The sequence below is a fragment of the Emys orbicularis genome, chromosome 10 (assembly GCF_028017835.1).
Source record: "Emys orbicularis isolate rEmyOrb1 chromosome 10, rEmyOrb1.hap1, whole genome shotgun sequence".
NCBI classification, from domain to species: Eukaryota; Metazoa; Chordata; order Testudines; family Emydidae; genus Emys; species Emys orbicularis.
The window spans coordinates 60853916-60880362 of record NC_088692.1 but is presented as its reverse complement, the minus strand read 5'-3'; the positions used below and the strand labels follow the sequence as shown (position 1 = coordinate 60880362).

Genomic DNA, 26447 nt, shown 5'->3' with positions numbered 1-26447 from the left:
TCAGCAAATTTAATATCTTTGTGGTTTTAATAGACTTGAGTATGTGATGTTGAAAGGGATATTGGAAATGAGTGAGCTTTTTGGTTTTTTTCATGAATGTATATTGATAAAGTATTGGAGTATTTCTGAATGCTCTTCAGTGAAGTGTAGCTCATACATGTACGTATTTTAGGGAAGCCTTTTGAAAAGAGATGGCTCTTGCATTTTGCTTTGAAGATGTTATGATCTCTGGTCAGCCTGATTTCCAGATAGCATAACAAATTCTGCACTTTTGGGGAAGGGGGTCTTCTGGACTCATTAGTGCTCCTGGACTTGCAGATAAGTGTCAATATGTCTTCTTCCAACTTCAGCTAGCAGAAGATTAGTTTCTCATCTAAGAAGAATGGCAGACACTGATCTTGTGACACTAGACTCTTGCCACCTCCACGTTAAGCTACTGCAGTTACAAAGTTGGGTTCGATCTATAAAGCCCTAAATGGTTTTGTTCAGGCTAGAACTCTTCTTCTGTTTGTGATGCTGCTGTTGTGACTAGCCATAGTAGTTGAGTTAACAGCTACCTGGTAATGACTTGCTGATGGCAAAGTGTTTCCTTTTGAGAGGTCCTTGACTTTGGAGCTCACTTACTCTCTCCACACTTTGTGGTGTAATAGATCCTGGATTTGTAACTTTCAGGATATCCTGCGATTTCAATTAAACTAAATCAATTAATTTAAATTCGTGGTCACTTGCTGGAATAGTGGAACTGGAGGTGAAAGGGAATCTTGGACCTTACTCTTAAATGGTCCTTGAGTCCATAACTGGCTAAATTCTTAATGCAGGATATTTAGTAGCAAAATTAGTTAAATATTTATCTACACAGTAGTTTTTAATTTACAGGTCTCAATTTATGCCCTCCTTTTTGAAGATTTTTATTTAAGTCGGCCTCCGCCCCGAGGAAGAAGTTTATTACACACTCTCTTGTATGCTCGATCATCCTACCAAAAAAACTTCGGCAAGGGGAACTCATTTACTGTACATTGGCTATCCTGCCACAAGCAACTCTACAGCATCTTACTGCAGAGCTTCACTTTTCCCACGCTTGCTTTCTTGGCCTCCCTTCAGGGCAGGTCTTCCCAGTGAGCTGCCACTACCCATAGCCTCCTGGGGCTAATATGGTCCATGAAGATGTACAGCTTTTCGTCTAGATCAAGCTCATTATACGTAAATGCCTCTATGTACATACATTTTTTCAGAGGTTTTAAGTAATACCAAAATAAAATGCACCTATTTTAATACTACATTAAATTTCAGTAGCTCCTGAAATGAATTATGAGTTAATGCAAATTAATAGGCTAATAATATAGGTTTCACAGCTGCATAAGTATGTGTGCATATGAGTTGTTTACTTGTGTTTTGTAGGAATATTTTAAACAGAAATAAAGAAGTCAGTGTAAAAGTAAACAGAATGCACATTTACAAAACTCAAATTCTCATTATGTCTACATATTAATAATTGTGACCCAGTATGAAAGATTACTAGGTATTCTGAGGTCCTGTTAGAGAATGATACCACTAGAAATAAGCACAAAGATGAGCTCAGAATTTTACTCTGTATTTCCTTGCTGCTGTGGACTAAGAATCTTACTTACATATTATTAAAATTTTGCACAGGGATTGAGATTCTCATTGTCTTTAAATATAATAGAAAAATAAAGTACAGAGAAAAATGTCTGAGTGATGCTGCTAATGTATAAGCCTTCTAACCCTACTCTAGTGACATGTTGACATTAGCTGTGAAAAGTATAGTTTAAAATGCAAATATTCTTTTTCTCCTCTAAAAGCACTTGACTTCCCTCTCCAGTTATATAGATAGCTTTCTTTTTAGCAGCAGTCTGAGAGACTGTCACAGAGACTAAGCTTGAAGAGAAAAGATGGACTAGAAAAGAAAAATGCTTTTATATGGGGGAAAAGGAAGACTGTTCAAAACTCATTCTTCATAACTGTTGTGCTTATAATATATCCAGATTATGCAGAACAAAGATGAAAAGCTTCACATCAAAAGGTAGTAACTGTTATATATGCTGATACCGTCTAAGAGGTCATTTACATTAATTACTGATAGTTTGTTAGATGCTTGCATTATCATACAAGGAAGAAGGACACACATCAGTAATGCTGATGGTGAAAAAAGTTTCAAAGGGAAATAAGTAGTATTTCTGATAGGAAATAACTTCATAGAAATCCAAAAAGCCTTTTTGAAAATGTTCTGCTCCCCATCCCTGAGAATACTCTTACAATTCCCAAGAAGATCCTATATGATTGTTTAATCAGTCTCATCTAATGATTGTTAAATGCTTTGAAGGGATAAAGCCCCCTCTTCTACAGGCATGAAGAGCTGTGCCCACAGTAGAGCTGCACTGGTTCTGAGGTACAGGGGAGAGAGTTTACTGGGATCCCATGCCAGGAATGTGCATCCAGCTGCATGGGGCCATTTTCCTAGCTACTGTAGAAAGGGATGGTGGTGGGATTGGGGTAAGCTGATATATGTGTATAATCATAGATTTCTCCCCTGTCCCTCAGAGGGGAGTTCAGGGAACAAGCGGAGTGGAGGCTAATGCAGTCATGAAGCTGCACTAGTGGCTAAAGAGTAACTTTGCTCCTGTTTCTTGATCGGGGAGCCCTGTATCTTTGTAGAGGGTGATCTGAAAGGAACGGGTGCTGTCAAGATTTTGCTTTAGCTTTGCTGACAAAGGCCTGTCTTTGGGGTGCTAATGGTCCTGAGTTCTAGCCATGGTACTACAGGTAGGTGGTGTATTGATGACTAATATGAGGTCTTTATGTGTGTAGGCCATAGTCACGACAGGTTGGCAGCTTGCTGTTGTATGAGATTACCATAAAACCCAGATGGTTGAGGAAAGCTTTGTCAAACTGAATGGCTGCCCCGCAAATTAGTGTTTGTGTCTATGTTGCCATCCGTAGCTGGTCCACAAATGGTGAAAATCTGAGTACTAATAATTCCAGATAACAGAAATTCTCCTCTATTTCAACTGGGTGGAAGAAGTCTGTTGTTTCTGGAAGCCTGGGCCCTGTGTTTTCTTTCTAGTGATATCTATGGTGTCTGTATGTGGGCAGCAAGTGGATTGCGATAGCTAGTCATGCCTCATCTTAGTCTGGCAGAGGCAGCAAACAGGATAATGAAACAGGGCAAGAGTTTTGCAGACCTCGGATATAGGGCTAAAGAAAGCAACTCCTGTAAAGGACAGAATCCATCTGCAGCTTCTCATATCCCTTTCCTTTTTTGTATCCCTTCCCAGCACTACTGCCCTCAGCCTATCCAGGTTAGCCCCCACCCTCCAGATCTTCTCTAGAAGATATTGTGCTTCTCTGGATGATGTACATTTCAAGGGTTGTCTAGCTTCAATGTCACATCTCAGAGTACAAATCCTGTGCTGCATGTCTCTAGCTGGGCATCTACCTGCAGCTTAGAAATGTTACAGATGTGCAAAACAACAAAACTGTGAAGGCAAATTAATTTTTTTCAGACCTTTCCACTCCACTCAAAACTGCAGGCTGGTTTCATTCTGAAAAGGGCAAGAATGTCAAGTGTCAGATGTGCATAGGGCAGGAAAATGAATTGAAACCTTTCCTCTTCACAGTAAATTAGGGGAAATCCTTGATAATTCTGTTGAAGTCCTTGGATCAAGGTCAACTTGATAGAGCATATCATTCTTTAGTTCAAAATGGGGAAATTGGGCAGCTTGGGCCTCCTGGGTAGCCTTTCCATCTATCACTGCTGTCCAGGCATATGACTCACTCAAGGTGGGCCCACGTATGTGATCATAGATCTGGATTAAATGGGCTAAGTCTATGTCAGGAGGATGAACCTCCGGGAGAGGGTCCCCAGATCTGAAGGAACTTCTCCCACTTCTGATTGGGCGTCATCCATCTGCTGAGATGGTTCCCCTAGTTCGGTCTCCCTGGCCAAATGGGTCTGTAACCAGGCCCTCCCTTCTCAGTGTTGCCTTCGAAATTTACTAATCCTCTGGATTTGGGCAGATTCCTCCAAAAGGTCAGATTTTAGTACTAGAAATATCGTATCTAGCTGTTGGGGTATTGTTTCAGCTGGAGTAGGAGGACCTGATTGGGGTAGGAGCAAGCAGGGGAACTGTTGCCAGTTTCTCCCAATTATAACCTTCCAGGGAAGGTGTTCTGTCATGCCAACATGAATTTTTGCTTCATGCTCACCCACCTTCAGTTGTACCCAAGCTGTGGGGTAGGAGTGGACATCCCCATGCACATATGTCACCTTGAAGGGTGAGTCATATAGGAGGTTGCTAAGGCTGAGCGGGGACTCTCAAACCAGGGTTTGGGAGTACCCTGAGTCTACTAGCTGGGCATGGTACACCCTCTGCTGGTGACTTGGGTCACATAGGCCTTATACTGCTGGGTGAGCCTGGGCTCAGAGCTGCTACATGTTTCTGTGACCCCACAGTCAAAGAAAATCACATTCCATGATGGGACAGGACCAGCTGAAGTGTCCTGGCCTCCCACAGCAAAAGCATACCAACAGAACTCTAATAGGGTCTGGCTGACCCCTTCTCTTCGGGGCTTCTGGGGTGCAGCTCTGGGATGGGAGGGCAGGCATCCATCAAGACTAAGGCTACAATTTAGTAACAGGTATTATTAGTAATTAAGTCATGGACAGGTCATGGGCAATAAACAATAATTCACGGCCCGTGACCTGTCCATGACTTTTACTAAAAATACCTGTGATTAAATCTGGGGGGCGGGGGGGGCGCTGGAGGGTCGGGGGGCACTGCTGAAGGAGGGGAATTGGGGGGCCCTGCTTGGGAGGACCACTTGGGGCTAGTGGCACCAGCTGCCCAGGGCCATGAACCCAGGGCCGGCTCTAACTTTTTTGCTGCCCCAAGCAGTAAAAAAAAGTGCCGCCCCCGAGCCCCCCCGCCGAGCGCCGCGCCGCCGGAGCCCACCCCCCCCCCGCCGAGCGCCGCCGGACCCCCCCCCCCAGCGCTGCGCGCCGCCCCCCCCGCCGAGCGCCGCCGGAGCCCGCCGAGCGCCGCCGGAACCCCCCCCCCCCAGCGCCGCGCCCGCGCCGAGCGCCGCGCCGCCGGAGCGCCCCCCCCCCTCGCGGAATGACGCACCGCGCTCCCACCCCCCGCCCCTTACCAGGTGCCGCCCCAAGCATGTGCTTCGGTGCCTGGTGGCTGGAGCCAGCCCTGCATGGACCACAGCTGCTCTGGCCAGGGACTGAGCAGCTGGCCCTGGAGTCAGCTGCTTAGGCGGCTGTGGGGTCAGCCACCCTGGCCCCTGCAGAAGTCATGGAGGCCTAATCATGACAGATATGGAGCTCTAATCATGAGCAGTGCTCCAGGCCTGAATCCAGAGGGACTTTCCTCCTGGGTCAGTTTGGGTCTCTTGGGTGCCCCTTTTGGCAATGGCTAGGGTCCTCTGAACCCTGGGCCTGCCAGTTGTCAGACCTTGGCGGGGTGTTTTTGTCAGACCAGGTAGTGAGCAAGTAAGTCAGGGCTTATGCCACCAAGTCCAAGTTTGAATTTACATTGGCAATATGTCTCGGTACGGCTCCAAGACTATCGCATCTATGAGCTCCACAGTCGTGCGGACCGCAGGGCATAGCTATCGGGTGCCCCAGTTTCAAGGCATAGGGCTATGGCCCAGGGGCAAGCCCCTGAGGCAAAAAGCTCTGAGCAGAACCTTCACCAGTAGGTTTCTGGGGACCCAGGTGGTTGAGTATCTCACCACTTCGTCTTCTAGAGCCCAGTAAGCCACCTGAGCTTCCCCGGACAGGACCGGGGCCTGGTGAGTGGCCCAGGTGTCTTTATCCTAAGTAGCAGTTGTGCTTACCTGCTCAAAGGTGACTAAGTAGGCCTCTGGATCATGATGTGGCCCCAGTTTGGCCAGTGGTATCCCAGACCCAGAATTCAACTGGTTTGAGGAGCCTGAGCTAGTTAGTCGTTGCAACAATGCCTCCTGGAATTGCTGCTCCTGGTGTTGCTTGAGCTGAAGCACCTCCAGGAGTGCAGCCTGCTGTTGTTGAGCAGCCCGCTGCACTTCATGCTACGCTTCAACTAGTGCCCTCTGGGTTTCAATAGAGCTGTGCTGATGCTGGGCAAGCAGCCTTACCAATGCTTCCATTCTCGCCTTGTTTCAAGGGTCAGTCCCAAATCCCCACTTAGTGTAACAGGGCACACTCAACTCTCACAAACACCCCTCCCTTGGCTGAGTGTGTGCCCCAGCACACTCTCTCTCTCGGCCCTCTGGCCAAGTCACACACTGTCAGAGAGAGAAAATAAAAAGGCTTTCTGGGGTTCAAGTCCAAAAGGGTTTTTTCTCATTGCCATCTGTAACATCTCCCTCAAGTTGTCCCTGCTCCAGGATAGAGCAGTGCCCCAGGACTCCCTCCCTGGAGATACTATCTTCACCCTCTTAGGGCCTTTCTGGCCACAGCTCTCCAGCTGGGCCACTGCAGTTCAGTTCCCCCTCTGGGGTGTCTCAATGTCCAGGCCACTTCCCCCAGTGGCTAATGGGAGTGGGAGGGGGACCCAGGTCCACCCACTACTCCAGGTCCCAGCCCAGGGACCCTGTAGATAGCATCTGTCCGCTGTGTCCCTTTAGCTAAGTAGCATCACACTACTCTAATTCCCTGGGCTACTTCCCCATGCTCTCTTCACCCTTCCTAAGGGCCTTGTCCTGATGGAATCCCAGCAACCAGCTCAGGCTCCTGCTCACTCTCCCTGGCTTCTGACAGCCCAGCCCCGCCCCGCCCTCAGCCAGCCACATACCATCCACACTCCTCCAGCTCCAGCAAGAAACTGATCTTACTGTGGCCCTGCAGCTCTTCTTATAGTGACCTGCTGGGCCCTGATTGGCTGTGTCCCACTCAGCCACTCTAGGCACCTTGGAGGACTCTCTCCATTGCCCTTTTCTGGGGCAGAGTGTGTCAGGGCCACAAACCCTCCAGCAGGGGGCCTCAGAGGGTCTGGTATGCTCCATCACAAAGCTGTATAAAAAGAATATAAATATACTGTATTAAAACTTTACATTGTTTCCTTTTGTCATATTTTTGCATTTTAAAAATTATGGTAAGTTCATAATCAATTAACATAAACCAAGTATTAGCATTTGCATTGATTGTATTCAGCAGTTATGTTCTGATTCAGATATACCAACATATCTGTTACATAACGGGAAAAAATGGCTTAAATTTCCAACCGGGCATAAGGGAGTTGGGTGTTCAACTAATGGAAGTCAGGCACCTTTGAAAAATCCTGCTAATACAATTACCTGTTTATAGTGAAAAGTCATATTGAAGAGGATACCTTTTGGATATTTGTTTCACAAACAATTGCCTAAACCCGGAGAGGTAACGAGCATCTCCAGAACCTATTGAAGTTTGAGGTCCTCAAGGCCCTGAGATTTGGGGCCATTGCGGACAGAGTCCTGAATCTACTGAAGTCAATAGGAGTTCTGCTACTGATATAAGTGATTCTGGATTCTGCACTGTATTGTATGGTTCTTCAGTCATTAGTACTGGAGAGCTAAAGAATTTTTATTGTCATTTGAATACTGACATACTAATGTGCTTTTTTGTGAATGATATAAATGTAAGTGATTTATTTTCAGCACCATCTGTTACTCATCATGAGTCTGATTTAATTAGGAGATTGTGATCTGTTGGTATGTTTATGCTCTGGTTGTTTTATGATTCATGCAATTACAGAAATAAGATTATTGGTAATAGGCAGTATATTTTAATTATACTATTGGCATTAGCCATATTGAAAATCTTGTATGTAGTTGATTACTATTGAATTAATAGAACGTGGGAGCCATGATACATCACCTAGTTAGGGGTTGTGTTAAGTATTTTAAGAGGCTAAGAAGAAAATGAAAGGTTTTGATTATTTAAGCATCAAGATCCCAATTCAGCAAATCATTTAAGCATGTGCTTAACTTTAAACACATGCTTAAATCAATTTGCTTAAAGTTAAGATTGTGCTTAAGTGCTCTGAGTAGAGATCTAAATACACTAGGACTGCTTAATTGATTCTTGCATTTTCAATAGTGAGTATTATTAATAGGTAGTACACATAAATAACGTCATTTGCTCTTTGTAATTCATTGCAAATGCACTCTGAATTGTGTTGTATTTTAAATAATTGTATAATTGATAAATGTTACTGTAAGAAATATTTGTAATCTTACATCAGGTGAATGAGGTGATGTCATGACAACAGAGAATGTTTAGACAGCATCACAATTGAACATGAAGATCACATACTGTTTTCATTATTTTACATTTTAGTTCTCTAGTAAACATTGTGGTGCTGAATGCATTTGCTACGTTGCGGACAATCCACTTTAGGAACAGGAAATCAACAGAGGATGTTGGGGGGGGGGGGATTGGGGAGGGAGATTGGGGGTTTTGTCTTTTTTTTTTAATGTAATCAGTGAAATTTCAGCTTATGGACAAAGTACAGTTCCACTTTTCTCTTTTAGTTAGGCTTGGAAGAATTAGATTTTTATTAGTAAATGTTGGTAGGTAAATGCCTATTTCACCATACCTACACAAATTTATACAAATTAAATATCCTTAAATCAAACTAAGTTCTCAAGCAGCATTTTTCTTACTTTGCCTATCTGTAAATGTTGATTATTGTTTTTTATATTTTGATGTAATATTGGCAATTTGTGTTTTAACAGTTATAAAGCTTTAACTTTTTTGAATCTGAACATCTGCTGTCATTAAATAACTGTCTGACTCTCCCTATTGTCTGACCCCCCCCATAATGTCCCACAACTGTGTAAATTTAAAGTGATAAAATTGACAAAATGCTTAAAATAAACATTAATATTATTTGTCAACATTATTTAAAAAAATCAAATTCTGCCAAGCCTACTTTTACTGTAAGATCTCATATAAAGAAGATGGAAGAGCTGTGAATTCCTCTTGCTGCTGCCTATGCTGACTATACTGCTGTGGTCAAAACCAGAAGATTAACCCAGAATGCTGTGTGTGGGGGTGGATGGATGTCTTATGCTTTGTTGCTGCCTATATTATGAATTTCACTCTCTTTATTATGTGTAGTGATGCTTTGAGGGTTTTTAGGTCTTGCTTCTTATTAACTTTCATAGAAGCATATGATGACAGCCTTATGTCACTATTCTAATCTCTCTGTTCAGTTTTTTAAATTTAGGATAAATCACTGAAAAATCACTCCCTTGTTTGAAAATGTTATTATCCCAAAATAATTGCTGTTATTACAGTTGTAAATAAAATCAGCAGTGAAGAAATAAAATAATTCAAGCAGCAGACTGTGCTGTTAGCTAGCTCACTGCATAATATGCTGTATGGTTTTCTGGACTTTATTGAAAAACATGGATTTATTGCAATCTTTATTATATTTTTCTGTAGCCAATACTTTTCCTTCAGTTAAAGCTTTGGATAAAATGGCTTGTGGGGTGATAAATTTTATTTAGTTTGGTTTAATTTTTAACTAGAACAGTTCTGTTTTTTAGGTACTTTAAGATTATAACTACATCAGGAAAAAATAATTCACTCGTAAATATCTGTGAAATCATTCAGAATGCATGAATTAGAATATAAATTAAATCCTTTTCAGTCTTTTCCCAGGACTAAGGCATAAGAGGAATGACATTTTTAAAAGTCCTGTAATTATTTTAGTCTTGCCTTTGTATAAGTGGAAGGGAATACTCACTACCCCAGATGGACTCCTGTAGATGCCCTTAATTTGTTATTGTTCATGGCAGTGTAGTCATTATGCAGCTGTTTCTGAGAATTAGACCCTCTGTAGTAGCTCATACATGCTTCACAATATTATAGTACAGTACAGCAAGACATTTGATGCAAGTGAAATAATTCAGTAGGATAATGTTTTCATCTACTGATATCCAGATTTATTCTGCATCAGTCCCTTCTGATAAAGCAGTTTTAATGTACTCTGGTTATCTAAGATAACTAAGATGAATCTCTCCCATCTAACTATAATTCTTACCAACTATTAGCACATTTTACATTAAGTGAAATAAAAATATTTTAGAGCTTTTTTTCATATTTGACTAGTCCATTGAATGGAAAAACTGTTTCAAAGACAGTATTTATTATTGCTATTATTTAACACATACAATTAGTAGCATTAAATTTGGGGGGGGGGGGTGGAAATCACTTAATTCTCTTATACTGATATTGCTGGGGCAACTTTGAAATATAAAATATGCTTTGTCTGGCACATCAGTTCTTTCTGCCAGTTTGACTGAAAGGGCAAAATATTACTGACCTCTGTTCCAACGTATCTCTCTTTCAGCACTGATGGAAAAGAGGAGAATATTTTCAATGTTCTTCACTTCTCCTGTGTTGCCTTTTGCTTAAAAAGTGATATTTAGATATCGAGGCAGACTGTTAGGTCTCAGACTCCATGCTCACTGTGTGAAACTGAAGTTTAATCTGAGGACGTGAACCACAAGTGAAGAACTAATTTAATTTGCTAAGTTTCAAATTGTGACTGACTTTCTTCCCATTATTATAATCAGAATATCATCACAGTTGTATTAGTGGAAACCCTTCAAATATATTTCTCAGAAATGCCTATGTTCTGTAATGTTAAGTAAAGAGGAACAAATTCAATGTGGCGGTTCCTTGTTTAAAATAAACATTAAGGTTAAGTCCCTGAATAGGTTCAGAATGCCATTTTAAATCTACAGCAGACACTAACTCCTTAATAATGATTACACCAACTATAGGATTTCCATTTCATTTGATTTCGAAATGTACTTTTGAGTAGATACAATTGTACACATTAGAAACTATTCTCGCTGTTCTCATATTTGAAATTGGAGCTGCAGGGACTCTGTTGGAGTGAATGGAAATATTTCAAATAGTATCTGGCTGATTACTTCAGTGCCATCATGCTGTTTGTATATCTGTGGGTGAGTTGTCAGGTCTCTCCTTACTCAGGAAGAAAAATGTCAAAAAAGATCTAGGCCGTCATGTATGCTCTCTTTATATTATATAATATCAGATCCCTTTCATGTGATCGTATAGCCTTCTAGCTTACAGTATTCCTTCACTTGCAATATTTACATCCTCATCTACACACATTCACTCTCTCTTAAACTGAGACCACAAGCTAAGTGCTGTACAAACACACAAGAAGACATGGATCTTTCTTTGAGGACCTTACAGTTTATATTTAGAAATAGAGTTTTTTCATTTAGGGCTTTTTTAAAATTTATCACTATTTTACAATGTACTATTGGAATAGCTTTGTTACAAGGGTGTTAATAAGAGCCTGTTGTTAAAATTTCATCACCATTTGAATGCAGGATTGGGGTGATTTCCCTGCCTTTTAAGTCATGCACTCTGCTTCTGGTCACTGCTAAATTACTCTGATAGCAATTACTTAATCCTGGGGCTGATTAAAATACTTTGAAGAGCATTTTTTTTTTCCTTTGGCATACACCAGATTGCACCAAATATTTGTGTGTGTGTTTGTTTTGTTTAGGAGGAGGTTATAACCTGTTCCTCCACAGAGTCTTCACCCTCACTTCAGATTACACAAATTGAACACTGGGTACAGTCACTATGAGTAGAATTTACCTGTGTGCTAACGACCAGCACAAAGCCTGAGCACTTAAGTTCCATTTTAACCTTATCCTTGGGAGGTTAAGTGGGATTTAATAGGTTTGTAGGCATTGTACGTGGATTTTACCCTATATTTTGAAGAACTAAGTATTAACATTTCCAGAGATGTGCCCTTAATATAAGTTTGCTAGGTGATGATATGATTGAATGAAAAAATAAATGAATAGACTCCCCAGACATTCATCCCTTTGCTGTGGGAGCACATGCATATGTGGGTGCATGGGGTTTAAGCATAGCCTCAGTGAGAACAGTTTGTGGAAGCCCTCTTTTTTCAGTCTGAGATTATCAGTCTTTATAAAGTAGCAGAACAGAAAGATAATTAGCCAGCGCCATAAGCTAGAGAAAAATGTGCCTCTCTTTCATTATAACTTGAACTATTTGAATCAAAGGATCAGATTCCTGGTTCTGGTCGAGACTCCTTTGCACCAGTTCAACAATGTAAAGGGGACTTAAAGCTGACTCTAAGATAAAGGGGAATCCTAAAGACACAGGGGATTCTTCTGGTGGCGTAAAACTGGGACCACAGGGCTGTGGCTACTCTGATGTATAGTGGGGATTGGGTCATCCCTTGGCTAGCCCCAGGATCAAGAGAAACAGAAGATGGAGAACCACCATTGCTTCCCTGCCTCATGCAGCTGAGGGTCTAGCCTCAAATATTTTAATTCCAGAACAAGGTTCTGTTTATAGCCACTCACAGATCAGCTTGTAAAAAAAATGGACACACTTCTCCTTCACTTAAATATAAGCATCTTGAAAACTAGTGCTTTATCTGTTATTCTTCAGTTTCTGTTAGTCTTACTAATCTAGTATTTTTACTTTTAAAAATAAGGTTTCTTGACCAATTATAAAGAAGTGCAATGCCACAATTTCAGTTTCTTCTGCTCTTGAAAGCAGATTTTTCCCTACACTTTTTATTTGTATTGCGATACTGCTTAGAAGCATAAACCAGGTTGGGACCTTCATGCTACCTGTTGTACAAACATATGGTAAATGCCTAGAGGAGTTTATAATTAAATGTGTGTAAATTTATTTTATTTTTTGAGCCAAACCCAAAACCTATGTATATCTCATGCCAGAAACTGGGCCATAGTTTTAATTTGCCGTGCAGAATGGTTATATTTTTCTTTTACCGGTAGATTACTTTCTTTTCTTCCACCATTGTGTTAAAAAAGATGGACTGTTTTATATATGAGGAAACAATGGCAGGGGCAATTCCTGGTGTAGGCTCACAGCCTTGTGTTTAAAAATAGCAAATAAGTGTCAGTATGAATGGGTTTTCAAATACTTCACTAGATTTTATCCAGTGAAAATTCTAGTAGTATGTCTGTCTGTCTGAATATTCTATTTGGCATTCACTTCTGAGAACTGTTTTGGCCATACTGGAACCACTCCTTGAGTTCTTGGAAATCAGAACTCATGAGAGATTAATTAAAAGGTTCTTTTAATACTACTTTTTAGTATAAAAACGGATGAGAGTTGTCTGCTTGTGAACACTGGCTAGATCAGGGGTAGGCAACTTATGGCACGTGTGCCGAAGGTGGCACGCGAGCTGATTTTCAGTGGCACTCTCACTGCCCGGGTCCTGGCCACCGTTCCGGGGGGCTCTGCATTTTAATTTAATTTTAAATGAAGCTTCATAAACACTTTAAAAACCTTATTTACTTTACATACAACAATAGTTTTGTTATATATTATAGACTTATAGAAAGAGACCTTCTAAAAACATTAATGTATTAGTGGCACGCGAAAACTTAAATGGGAGTGAATAAATGAAGACTCGGCACACCACTTCTGAAAGGTTGCCGACCCCTGGGCTAGATGTTTCTGTCCCGAAATGTGTCTTACTCAGTGAGTTAATATAAGCCAGTCCACAGAAATCTGTTAATTATGTGTGAGTAAAAAAGAAAGAAGCATCTGTAAAATGGTAATGCATTCAGCCCCAGAGCAAAAGAGAAGAAAAGGAAAATAGAGCTGTTTTGTTTTGTTTTTTAAAAAAGACATTATTGCAGGAAAATAAATTATTTTTCAGTCAAGAAATCTGAACATTTTTTGACTCTCTAGAGAAGATGAATGTGTGTCAATCTGCAGCATTTCACATGGTCCCCTGGTCAACACTCAGCAGTGTTGATGAACTTTGGAAAAAATGCATTGAGCCCTTCTTAGGCAAGGGTAGGTTGTGCAGCATGGGGAATTTGGAGTTGGTGGATAGAAAAATAGGGTTGGGTCTTAAATTATTCCCATCCACCCAAGTGAAAGAAATTAGTGTAATAAATCATGTGAAAAGATTTACCTGCTATTTCCTTTGCTAAGTGTTTTCTGGGCTTTTTAGTGGACAATCAGTCTTCCCCAAGTTGTGGCATTATACAATCTCTATTTACTGATATTCTGACCCAGCAACCCCTATATCAGGCTGACAGCTCAGCAGAGAGTCCTTTTTGGACATTTTTAACCTTTTTCCAAAAATCAGAGAAACATACATAGGTTTTTTTGGAAACCATGCTGACAGAATTTCTACAAATGGTGAAGTCTGATACAATTTATATTTGATAAGCCCAAAGAGGTATTTAATCAAAGAACACGAGAGAAAACATGGAAAGCAAAATGGCTAGATCTTGAAATGCAATATTGGTCCTCATGAAAAAGACCTTTGAGGCTAGTTCCTTAAAGTATAAAAAGGAAATATTAATCAAAGTATTCCATAAGATGAATGGTAATAGTTACCCTGATGGAGATATGATACTCTAGCTAAATGACTATCAAATACCCTCAAAATGGGATTCTTCCTTTCTGCTCTCATGGGGCTGGATTATATTTATTTCATCACACTGCTGAAGACTTTCTCCACAGTCCCATAAGTAGGGGGAGATAAAATAGGATGAGGTCCTAATTAACTACACAGTACCTCTTTAAACCTCATCAGGTATATTGAAGGTTGGCTGATACAATCCAACTACCCAGGCACATATATAGGCCTGGTCTGTGCCACAAAGTTTTATTGATAAAACTTGCCTTCAATCAGCGCAGTCTGACATATGTCCATACTGTTTTGAGTCCTGCCAACAATATCCTGAACTTCTACCAGTCAAGTTAAACCACCTCCCCAAGCAACATAAGTATTCTGCTGGCACTCTTCCAATGCTGTCATGCTTATGTGGATGCTGTTTTACCTATACCAGTACAAACAGTCCTCCAGCAACAATCCTGTAATGCCACTGCCCCCACAACATTGATTGCTCTGATTGAATTTTTGAACTATACTGCCCAGTGGTCACAGTGACTGGAAGTCCACCCACCTCTTAAAATCTCCAGCAACATTTGGAGATGCTTTTTTACCTGCTGGCCCAACTATATGAGCCCATCTTTATGAGCCCACAGATATGGCTCCATGTAGAGCTACAGCTAAAAGTCCAGCTAAACCTCATGGTGCAACCTGGTCTAGGAAAGAAGTCCTGGATTTCCTCAGCCTGTGAGGGGAAGGAGAAGTGCAAGCACAGTTGTGGAATTCCTGCAGGAATAAAGTTGTTTATTTAGATATTGTAGAGGAGATGCAGAAACTGGGGTGCAACAGGGACAAGTTCCAATGTCAGGCAAAATGGAAGGAACTGCAACAGTCCTGCCAGAAGCCAAAGGAGGTCAACAAAACATCTGGCACTGTCTCCCAGGGTTGCTACTTCTGTTCACCACTATGTGGCGCTCACTGCCATACTGAGAGTGGGGACCCCATCACCACCCGTGGCATGTGGAGGAAGGCATCCCAGAACTGCGCATGAATAAGAGTTCGTTGAGGAGTGGGACATGGAGGATGCAGAGCCCGTGGATATCCAGGAGGTCTTTAAGACCCAGCCAAACCGAAAGAGAGAGCCCACTGAGGAAGGGGAAGGAGACTCAAGTAGGTATAATTTAATGCCCCAATTAATGCACAGCTTTTTTTAAAAAAATTCTTCAGAGACTCTGATACTTCCCACATTTCACCTTCTTAAAATCATGCCAACTATGCCTGGCCGGAGAAAAAGGGAATTCTGTTTAAAGTAGAAAAGTTTATTTTAAGAACGTGCTGGCAGTAATTATCAAAATACAACAAAATATATTTTAAGCAACCAAAAGGCATACTCAAATACATATTTTAGCAGCAGCTTTTGATGCATTCAAAGTAAAAATGTTTTTAGGCAGAAAACAAGTTCTAGTAAAATAATATAATGCCAATATATTTGATTGCATTCAAAACTGGAAGTAAAATACACCTAAACCAGTACCTGATCATTCAAATGAAATACATCATAAATACAAAAGAATGCTTACAAGAAATCCAGGGCATTCAACCTACATGATTTTGCAGAAATATCACTATAAATTGACCAGATGCAGGTTTTCTAGTCCAAAAAACAGTATATGGGCAGAGGTGACTGTGAGCTGTCTTGAGCAGCAGCCTTCCCTAGGCCTTTGGCACCTTCATGCACAATAAATCTGCCAGGATCACCACTGCCTCTGATAAGGTTAGCATTCTTTAGTATACTATTCATATACATCCTGGGACCCCCATCACCTCATGGCCAGAGGATTTGAAAAGTACCCCAATATACTTAACATGGTGTGTGGTTTTCGACAGCCCTGAAGCAAGCAATATTAAGTGTGACCCTATACATATTTTTATGTGGATCTGTACAGGGATTTGTGACACTAATCTTTTGATTTGGTGTCGAGTATCAAGGGGTAGCCGTGTTAGTCTGTATCCACAAAAACAACAAGGAGTCTGGTGGCACCTTAAAGGCTAACAGATTTATTTGGGTTTTTTACCCACGAAAGCTTATGCCCAAATATCTGTTAGTCTTTATGGTGCCACTGGACTCCTTGTTGTTTTAATCTTTTGATGTCTGCTAACCCCTTAAAATCTTGCAGTGTATATCTGGTTATTTATCAGTGACCTCATCTGGGGTATCCTTGAGGGCCACTTCCTTCACACCTGCTGAAAGACTGGCCACAATGAGAACAGGTAGGGGAAAGACAAGGGAGGACCATGGTTTTTGGAACTGCTCAAGAGTTCTGAGTCCGGAGCCTGTGTGACCAGAGAAAGTGGGTGGGTGGGAGGAAAACACATGCTGGAGAAAGGCAGAAGGACCAAGGAGGGGAATTTAGAAATGCACCAAGACATCATGCAACCAGGGCCGTTGCAAGGATGTTTCACGCCCTAGGTGAAACTTCCACCTTGTGCCCTCCCGCCTCCCTGAGCCCTGTGGCAGCTCCCCACCCCAGCTCACCTCTGCTCCGCCCCCTCCCCGAGCCCTGTGGCAGCTTCCCACCCCCCCCCGCCCTGAGGCACCCCCCCCCCGCAGCAGCTCCCCCCCTCACCCGGGGAGCCGTGTGGCAGCTCCCCACCCCAGCTCACCTCTGCTCCGCCTCCTCCCCGAGCATGCCGTCGCTGCTCCACTTCTCCCGCCTCCCAGGCTTGCAGCGCCAATCAGCTGTTTGGTGTCGCAAGCCTGGGAGGGAGAGAAGCAGAGCGGGGCGGCGTGCTCAGGGGAGGAGGTGGAGCAGAGGTGAGCTGGAGCGGGGAGTTCCCCTGTGTGCTGCCCCCCCCCCTTACTTGCTGCAGGCGGCCCTCCCCGTGCCCCCCTGCCCCAGCTCCCTCCGCCTAAATGCCGACGATGACCGGGCGGCCGAAGATCCGGCCGCCACGGTCGCCGCCGAAGAAAATGCCGCCCCCCAAATGCTAGCGCCCTAGGCGACTGCCTAGGTCACCTAATAGGTTGCACCGGCCCTGCATGCAACTCCTTAGGCAACAAACTCAGATGCTGCAAAGCAGTATGGAACAGAATGTCCAAAGGCCTATACCCCCATCAGCCATTACACTGCATGGACAATTCCTGTTTCAAGGGCACACACACCCCTTAAAGGTGCCAGCATGCCCTGCAATCATATCCCTTTCACTCAACTCAGGACAATAAGAACTGCTATGAGTACATATACACTGACCTATGATGCAGCCCAGAGCAGCCAGTACCTTGCACTCTCTTTTTTAAGCAGTGTGTTACATATTACTGCACAATAAAGTTCTATTTTGTGAAAACCATGATTGATTTTTTGTCTTACAATACAGAAATGTAAACCCCCAAATCAATAACACCTCATCAGATTAATAAATTCATAATTCATAACCTGGCCAGCTCGCTGTCGGACTATGGCAAACTGTTAGTGTGTATACTTAAGGTCTCCCTCAGCCATACCATGCCTTGATGGTCTCTGGTAATTGCCCTTGTTTCAGGCTGCTCAAAAACAGCAGAAAACCTTTCCACTTCTCTCCTCCACCCTGATAGTAACATTTTGTCTTTGGCCCAGCAAATTACTGAGATCCAACCTAGTTATAAGATGTGTCCACTGTCCCTTTAATCTGTCAAATGCATGCTCCATGGTTATCCTGCACCCGCTTAGGAGCTGGTTAAATCTTTCCTCACTGCTGTCCAGGAGCCCATTCTACAGCTTCATGAGCCTCGGAAACAAAGGGTTGGCTAGAATCATAATTGGCTTTGCAGTCTCACCAATGTGAATATATTGGTCCAGGAAAAAATGCTCCTACTTGCAACCTTTCAAAAAGTACTGTATTCCTACATATGTGAGCATCATGCACCTTCCCAAACCACCCACTACTGTTGTCAGTAAATGTCCCCAGTGATCCATCAATGCTTGCATAACCTTGGGAAAGTGTCCTTTCCGATTATGTACTCAGAAGCCAGGTGTGGGGGGCCAGAATCAGGATATGTCCTGTCTATTGCCCTACCTCAGTTAAGGAAGCCTATTTAACTGAACGCATCTATTATTCTTGCACATTACCTGGAGTCACAAGCTTGTGTAGTAAGACATGTGTGATGGCCTTGCATACTGGGATGACTACTGCCCCACCATGGATTTTCCAGCACTGAATTGATTGCCAACCTACCCAGTCTGGTGTTGCAAGCTTTCGGAGCGCGATCATCACCCATTTCTCCACTGTCACAACAGCTCTCATTTTGGGGTCTCTGAACTAGATGGCTGGGGCAAGCTGAGCACACAACTCCAGGAATGTGGCCTTTTCCATCCAAAAGTTCTAAAGCCACTGTTGATCATCCCAGATTCACATCACAATACCATCCTATCACATGATGCTCATTTCATAAACCCTCCACCGCTGTTCCACCATGTGCAGCTAGTCAGATATTGCCAGCAGCATCTGGCAACTTTCATTCACATCTGCATCATCCACTCTACTGTTCTCATTTTCAGTGTTACCCAGGCAGCTGCTGTGACAGTTGTCATTTCACAAATACTGGGTTCCCTTTTAAACTGTATTGCTGTGCAGCCTGCCAAGCCTTCCCACAGGCTTCAGACTGCACTTTACCAGCACACATACAGGTAGGGACACACCCAGCTGCAGCTTTACACACAGATGCTGAGATCAGCTCTGCATGGGAAGGCTCAGCTAAGGAACTGCCCAGTACTCAAGTGCACACCCCACTCTGGAGTGTAAACCCAAAATTATACTGCCTTGCACTGCACAGAGAATGTACAACGTAAGCTCATAAAATTTGCCCCCTCCCTCAGTGTGGAAGGGAATATACACAGATTTTGGCCCCAAGTTATGATTTCCACACACACTGGTTTTAGACAAAACAAAAACAAGTTTATTAACTACAAACGATAGATTTTAAGTGATTATAAGGGATAGCAAATAGATCAAAGCAGATTACCCAGCAAATAAAACAAACACACAATCTAAGCTTAATATACTAAAGTAACTGGTTATAAGTAGCAAATTCTCACCCTAAATGTTGTTTTAGGCAGATTGCAGAGATTCTTGAAGGCCAGCTGCATTTACTTGCAGCTCAAAACTCCAGACGTTCCTTTCACAGGCCAGACACCCTCTAGCCTCAGCTCACCCCTTCTCCTCTAGTCCAGTCTTTTTCGTTCTCAGGTGTTTCCAGCAGTCCTCTTTCTTGGGTGCAGAGTCAATGAAGAATAAACCCCTATGATGTCACTCCCTTGCCTTAAATAGATTTTGCATATGGCGGGAATCGTTTGTTTCCCAGTTTGATTCCCACCCCTGGTCAGTGGAAAAATACTAGTATTATCATGGAGTCCAGTACCAGTTGATTTGGTCACATGTCTCTGCAGCCATTTCACAGAGTCTGTTTGCAGTGTCCCCAGGAAGGCTTCCTGGTGGGAGATTAGCATCTTCAAAGACCTATTGTTTTCCCTAATGGCCCTTCCCATCCAGCCATCTAGACTGATTGCATTCTGTCTTGTGGGCGTTCCCAAGGTGTAAACACATTTGTAATAGATGCATAGACAATATTCCTAACTTCAGATACAAAAATGATACATGCATACAAATTGGATAATCATATTCAGTAAATCATAACCTTTCCAATGATATCTCACATGCCTTATCTTGCATAAAATACACCGTAGTTATGCCATAATCGTATCATAACAATATCTCTATGAAGAATATGGGGGCGTAGTACCACAGTCTGTTAATATTTTCCTTCATTCAGTAGGTACAGTGACTTTTACAGTAACAGTTAAATAGGCTGTCTTCTGGATGTTGTTTTCCCTCAGCAACTTCTGTTGTTCATATTATGGTGGTGCTGCAACACCACAATTGTTAAGCTTATGTCATGACTTCTGTTTAAAGGTCAACCTTTCTAAAGCCTCTAAAATCGACATACTTAGTCAGATTCTTTTGAAATGTGGTGTGCCTCAGGAGGATGCAGGGTAGGGCTAGTGACCCAAATGTGGGGTCATTTGAAATGAGGGGTTGTGGAGATATAAGCCCAGAAAACACAGCCATTTTCCAAAAAGTTTCTAGTGTTTTTTTGCTCAGAACTAGAGATCAAGCTATTGATGTGATGAGGATTAAAATGTTCTCAATTTGTCAAGTTTTACCCATGGTAGTACATGGCACCCACTAAATCTTTGTGGGACCCAAATTAAGAATGGTATTTAAGAAAATGTACATTATTTACAGCACACATGAGCTAATGCAGAAAAAGGATTATAGGGTTTCCATTCTCGCCATTTTATATGCTTTAAAGCTTGACTCTTGTTAGTGCTCTAAAATCTGACTGGATAAATTACTGATCTTGTTGAGACTGATGACTCTGAACTCACCCTTCAATTAACATAACTAAGGATAAATTAATCACAAGCCTCCACCTAAGACAAAAAAGGGGTTTGAACTGAGTGACTGGAGGTTGCGACAATTTGTGAGTAATGGGTGGCAATTTTATTCTGCGCAAATGTAATCAAAGTCCTTTGGGAGAAAATTAGACATGTGAATGCTTCCTGGGAAGGAAGGGCTATTGGGGATGAAGGAATGGGAAAATAGGGGGAGAGGGGTTTGGGGTTGCAGTGAGGGGAGGAGCGTTAGGGGAGGGAATAAGTGGGGATGGTGGTAGGGAAGGGGAGAGGTTGGGGGCTCAAGTGAGGGAAGCTTAAGGGTTATGGGCTCAAGTGAGGGAAGCTTAAGGGTTATGGGGAGTGAGAAGGATAGGGCAGAGGTACCTGTCAGCCCCACATTCTTCCCACCTGTGTATGCACCCAGATCTCTGGGTCTTTTGCTCTATCTCCAGCATAGGAGTCTCTGAAAGGTATCAGGGGGCCCATTCATTTCAGAGTGATGTTCTCAGATGAATGAGAACCATCATGGCAAAGAATAAAACCTAAGACAATAGCTCTGAGACATGTGAATTGCTCCATTCATCACAATGAGTGTTCCCACCCTCTTCCCAAATGCTTTAGAGCTTCTGATATGTTCTTTGCTCCCCTACCAGATCCTTGCTCACATGAGGGGATGGGAGGGGGCCTCAGACCCTCACAAAAGGGCACAGAACCTAGCTCACATGAGGGGGGCAGGGAGCGGGCTCCAATGCCTGTAGATGGGCAGAGGCCCCCCAGATCCTGGCACACACATGGTGGTAGCAAGAGGGGCTCAAGCACACCCAAAAGGGCAAGGACCCTGACATGCCAGCTCATGTGAATGGGTTCCCATCATTTTATCCAGAGCAGTACATTGGGAATAGCACTCAATTTGCCCTCCCCCCAGCCCCTTCACTTTTCTGCAGCCCCTTTGAAATATCACACGTCTGGGGAAGCTGCATACATTGAGCTAAGTTTGCCCTACAATTACTTCTTCTCATTGCCAGCAATTGATGTGGTGCTGGGATTGCAGTCACCCAGATGTCCTTTTCTTTGGCTATTCAGCATTCCCCTGCTGACAAGAAAGAAGTAGCAGAAGAGGTGAAAGGGGAGGTGGCTGTTCAGCGTCCCACTAATGGGATAGGAATAGGGGGTAGGGAAATTGAGATGCAACAAACTGGGAGAGAAGGTATGCTCTAGTCTGCCTGCCTAAAGCTCACTTTCACCTGTGAGAAATGTCACTCAGGGACCACTTCAAACCTTGGCAACTATACCAGAAGAGAGTAACTACACTAGGAGGCAAGGGATCTGAGTTTAATAGGTGTGTTTAAAACAAAACAAAAAAACACCTCTGAGAAAATATCTGCCCTCCTCCCCTTGCAGATGGCTCGTGGGATTGATACTAGGACAGAGAGCTTTTTACCTCAAGGTCATTGCTGTGAATCTAGAACAGAGGGAAAACTCCATTCTCAGTTACATTGGTGCAAGGAAGTCAATGGGGTTGCTACAGAATAAGTGAGAACACAACTACCCTCAGATTTATAGTGACTGAAAGTCATTACTCGTGGCTGTTGGACCTATGTAAAAAGAAAAGGTGTGGTCTCAGTCCAGTTCCTTGTTGACCAAAGTTCACATTCATAAAGCCCACCATTGCCACAATTGTTGGCAGTCCCAGTGGAGAACCAAGAATGGATACAAAAGGAGACAGAACTACCTTCTCAGCACTAGATGTCAAGGAGGAGGATGTGGCACACTAATTGGTTGCTTTTATGCTCCCTGATCTTGGTGCTCCAGGGAACTACCTTAATATAAATACTAAATAAAAATAAAAATGACATGACATTTAATAAATGATACACTGAGACACACATTAAAAATTAAAGAGGACTTAGTGGTTTTATAGCCACCATAGCAAGTTAAAGGTCATCAGACATTATTAGTGTAAGTGCCTATGCAATCGGCAGAAAAAGGCCTCTAGGCCTGACTTGCAATCCCGTTGAATAGGCATCAAGGCACACACAGAGAAGGAATACAGTAGCACATGGGGATTGCTCCCAAAATGTACCTGATGTGTTGAAAAATGTACAATCCAAATGTCTAGTGAGCTGAGAGGATGTTTTAAGATTAGAAACTGGCTGTGATTTTCCTGCTGGTTAAGAGGAAAAACAGGAAGGAGTACAAGAATTCAGGAGACTTCGCTCTACTCAGGGTGCCTTGGTGTGTCCACTTATAAAGAAGATTCAGCAACACAGGGAAGTCACTAAAGCCACAGGAAAGTCAATGTGACTGTAGAAGATTATATGTATGTGTTGTTAAGATCTTTTACGCAAAGACAAGGTGACTGAAAAATGCTGGAGGCCTGAAACAGATCTGGAGTATGCTTTGTGGATTTTAAGTTTTATAACTTGATGCAGTGTCTGGGAGCTCAGGAATTATGTAGTATTGCTGAAAAGTTTACTATACAATTTGCTCAAGTGTGAGATGGCAGAGACTAAGAGGATCATTGACACACAAGTGTAATCCCTATTTTAAGGGATTTTTTGTAATAATTTTATTTACTTTTCAGAAATAACCATGTAAAACAATAAAACAGAAAGACATGGGAGAGACCATGGAGATAACCATAAGAATACACTGAACACAAGCATGAATATGATAAACAGGGTGAAAGGAGAAGGCACCAGGAACAAAAAGGTGGTCTACATGTACATCAGAGGAAGACTGTACCTATGCAATAATAAAGAAGAGCACCTAACTTTGTCTATGTTGTTATTTTTTAGGGAGTATTTTTTTCTCATTCTGCAAAGAAGAGCCAAATTCTGTAGAAAGGGGATATGGGCCCTCCCTCTTCACTAGGTCCTGGCCCAGGGCCCAAGGGAGATAGGCCTCTTCCTGGCACACCTGACCAGCCTCACCTGGGTTACTTCCTACCTCCCCAGCCCCATTCTCTCTTTAGCTTGGGGCTTGGTCGCAGCCCTTATCTCCTCTAGTGGGGAGTTCCCAATCAGTCTCAGAGACTCAGTTGGTCAAATAAGTATTCCCTGGCCCTCTTCCTAATGTTCAGTTCCCTCCCTCAGCTGGGAGTGGGGAAGAGAAAAGGGTCAGGCCCCCATCCTACTAATTGGGGTCTTACCTACAGTCCATACCCTTCTCCAGGGATCACTCTATCCCCAAAAGCTGAAAACTGGCTTCCTCTCTTCAGACAGTCTCTTTACTTTCCTCTCAGCTTGACTATCACTGTTCCCTTTTGAGCAGATCTTCCATTTTGAGCATGCTCCGCAGCTGCTGAGGGGTGAGATCCTCTTGGCCCAGTGCTGCTCCTTCATTCCCTGTTAATGTCTGTGTGGGGCCTGTAAACTCCATCACAGTCCAGTTATGCCACTCTGGCCCTTTTACATACTGTAAAGGGGCTGGAGCAGGATGAAGATTTCACTCTGTTTGGAGCTAAGAGGAATCATCTAGTTTAGCCCTAGACGCCAGGACGAGTCAACAGAAATAACTCTGAATCTGTGCAAAATTTTTAGCACTTGATATCAAGGTGAATCAGCAGAGAAAAGCTCTGCATGTCCATACAGGGGTCTTAGAACCTGACTCCTTGGAACACTGCCCTTTAATTAACTTAGAAGAATTAATGATTTCACATTGTTTTTAAAGAAATTACCTTGATACTCAAAGAATGAAATACTAACTAAAACCTTTTTTCTTTTCTCGTAAACTAATTAAAATATGCTTGAACATATAATAAATTATTTTATATAACTTTTAACAAAATATTGGAAATGTTGTAAAACACTTGTCAAATGTCAAAGATGTCATAATTATAGAATCAGAGGACTGGAAGGGACCTTGAGAAGTCTTCTAGTCCAGTCCCCTGCACTCATGGCAGGACTAAGTATTATCTAGACCAGGGGTCGGCAACCTGCGGCACGCGTGCCAAAGTCGGCACGCGGGCTGATTTTTAGAGGCATGCTGCTGCCAGCCGGGGTCCCAGCCGCCGGCCCCACTCAGCCCACTGCCAGCCTGGATTACGGAACCCCAGACCAGCAGCGGGATGAGCCGCTCAGTCTGCTGCCAGTCTGGGGTTCCGGCCGCCAGCCCCTTGCCAGCCGGGGTCCCGGCCACCGGCCCCGCTCAGCCCTCTGCCGGCCCGGGTTCCGTCCGTCCAGGCCAGCAGCCATTGCTTCTTGTCCTATCCTCAGAAGTTACCGAAAAACAATTTTTCTCCCTTCTCCTTGTAACAACCTTTTACGTACTTGAAAACTGTTATCATGTCCCCCCTCAGTCTTCTCTTTTCCAGACTAACCAAACCAATTTTTTCAATCTTCCCTCATAGGTCATGTTTTCTAGACCTTTAATCATTTTTGTCGGTCTTCTCTGGACTCTCTCCAATTTGTCTTCCTGTAATGTGGCACCCAGAACTGGACCCAATACTCCAGTTGAGGCCTAATCAGCGCACAGTAGAGCGGAAGAATTACTTCTTGTGTCTTGCTTACAACACTCCTGCTAATACGTCCCAGGATGATGTTTGCTTTTTTTGCAACAGCGTTACACTGTTGACTCATATTTAGCTTGTGGTCCATTATGACCCCCAGATCCCTTTCCGGAGTACTCCTTCCTAGGCAGTCATAGAGTTTATGTCTTTGTAAAACTGTTTTATGAAGAACTGCAAGATTAATCCTCCTGATCTTTATTTTAAATCAGTTGACCTGGTCTCTTGGTTTGAGGACCAAAACATTGTCATTTTTAGATCCCATTTACCTTCTTATCGTATTTGAAAGTGTATGTTTGTGTGTGAAATATGTAAATGTGTAGGAAGCTGCCAATCTTTTGTTGCCATTAATGTGGAATAACCATATTATTAATAAGATGTGACTCTTGGTTTGAGGACCAAAACATCCTCATTTTAAGATGCTATTTACCTTTTGTTTTTTAGCTTCCTGATTTTTCCCATTTAGTTATAGAAACAATGTCCTTGGTTTGGGCATAATTTAGAGACCTCCACAAGCACATTATAAAGCCAATATATATAAATATTTGAAATTTACATCATGACTTTTGACATAGAAGCATTTGTGATAACTTATGACCAAATATGTGGCATAAATATATTTGATTATGAATGCATGGTGAATGGTATAGTTAAGGTTGAAAAAGGTTTTCCATTTTAAGCCCCTTTTTTCAGCCATTTATAACTGTCTCAAAATATTTTGGGACTGAAACTTCCCGTCTTATTTTTGCACAATGGTGATTTTTTAGGGAAAATGAAAGCTCCTCCTTCCTTACCCCCACATCCACAAACATAACTCAGGTCACCAGATTTATAATTTTTATGGCCAATGAAGAAGGCAGAAGAACAAGAAGTCAGAATCTAAAATCAGATGAGTTTGTCTGTTTGGTCATTATTTGACACTTTGTTTGAGGGTTTGTTCCTACATGTGCATTACACACAAAACAGATCAAGATTACATTAGAAAAGGTACAAGTCCGCTGTATGTCAAAGTTCTGAGATTATGTCTGCCTATATTTCAGCATACATCACCTTCCTCTTACCCCCAAACACTACAGCCTCTCTACAAAAGAGAAAGACATTATGTCTGAA

The 26447-nt window shown here is 42.6% G+C and overlaps 1 protein-coding gene across 2 annotated transcripts in view; it reads left to right on the top strand.

Annotated features, from left to right (window-relative positions):
* TJP1 (tight junction protein 1) overlaps positions 1–26447 on the top strand; it is a 325424-nt gene that overhangs the window by 12918 nt on the left and 286059 nt on the right. The gene's annotated exons all lie outside the window — the stretch shown is intronic.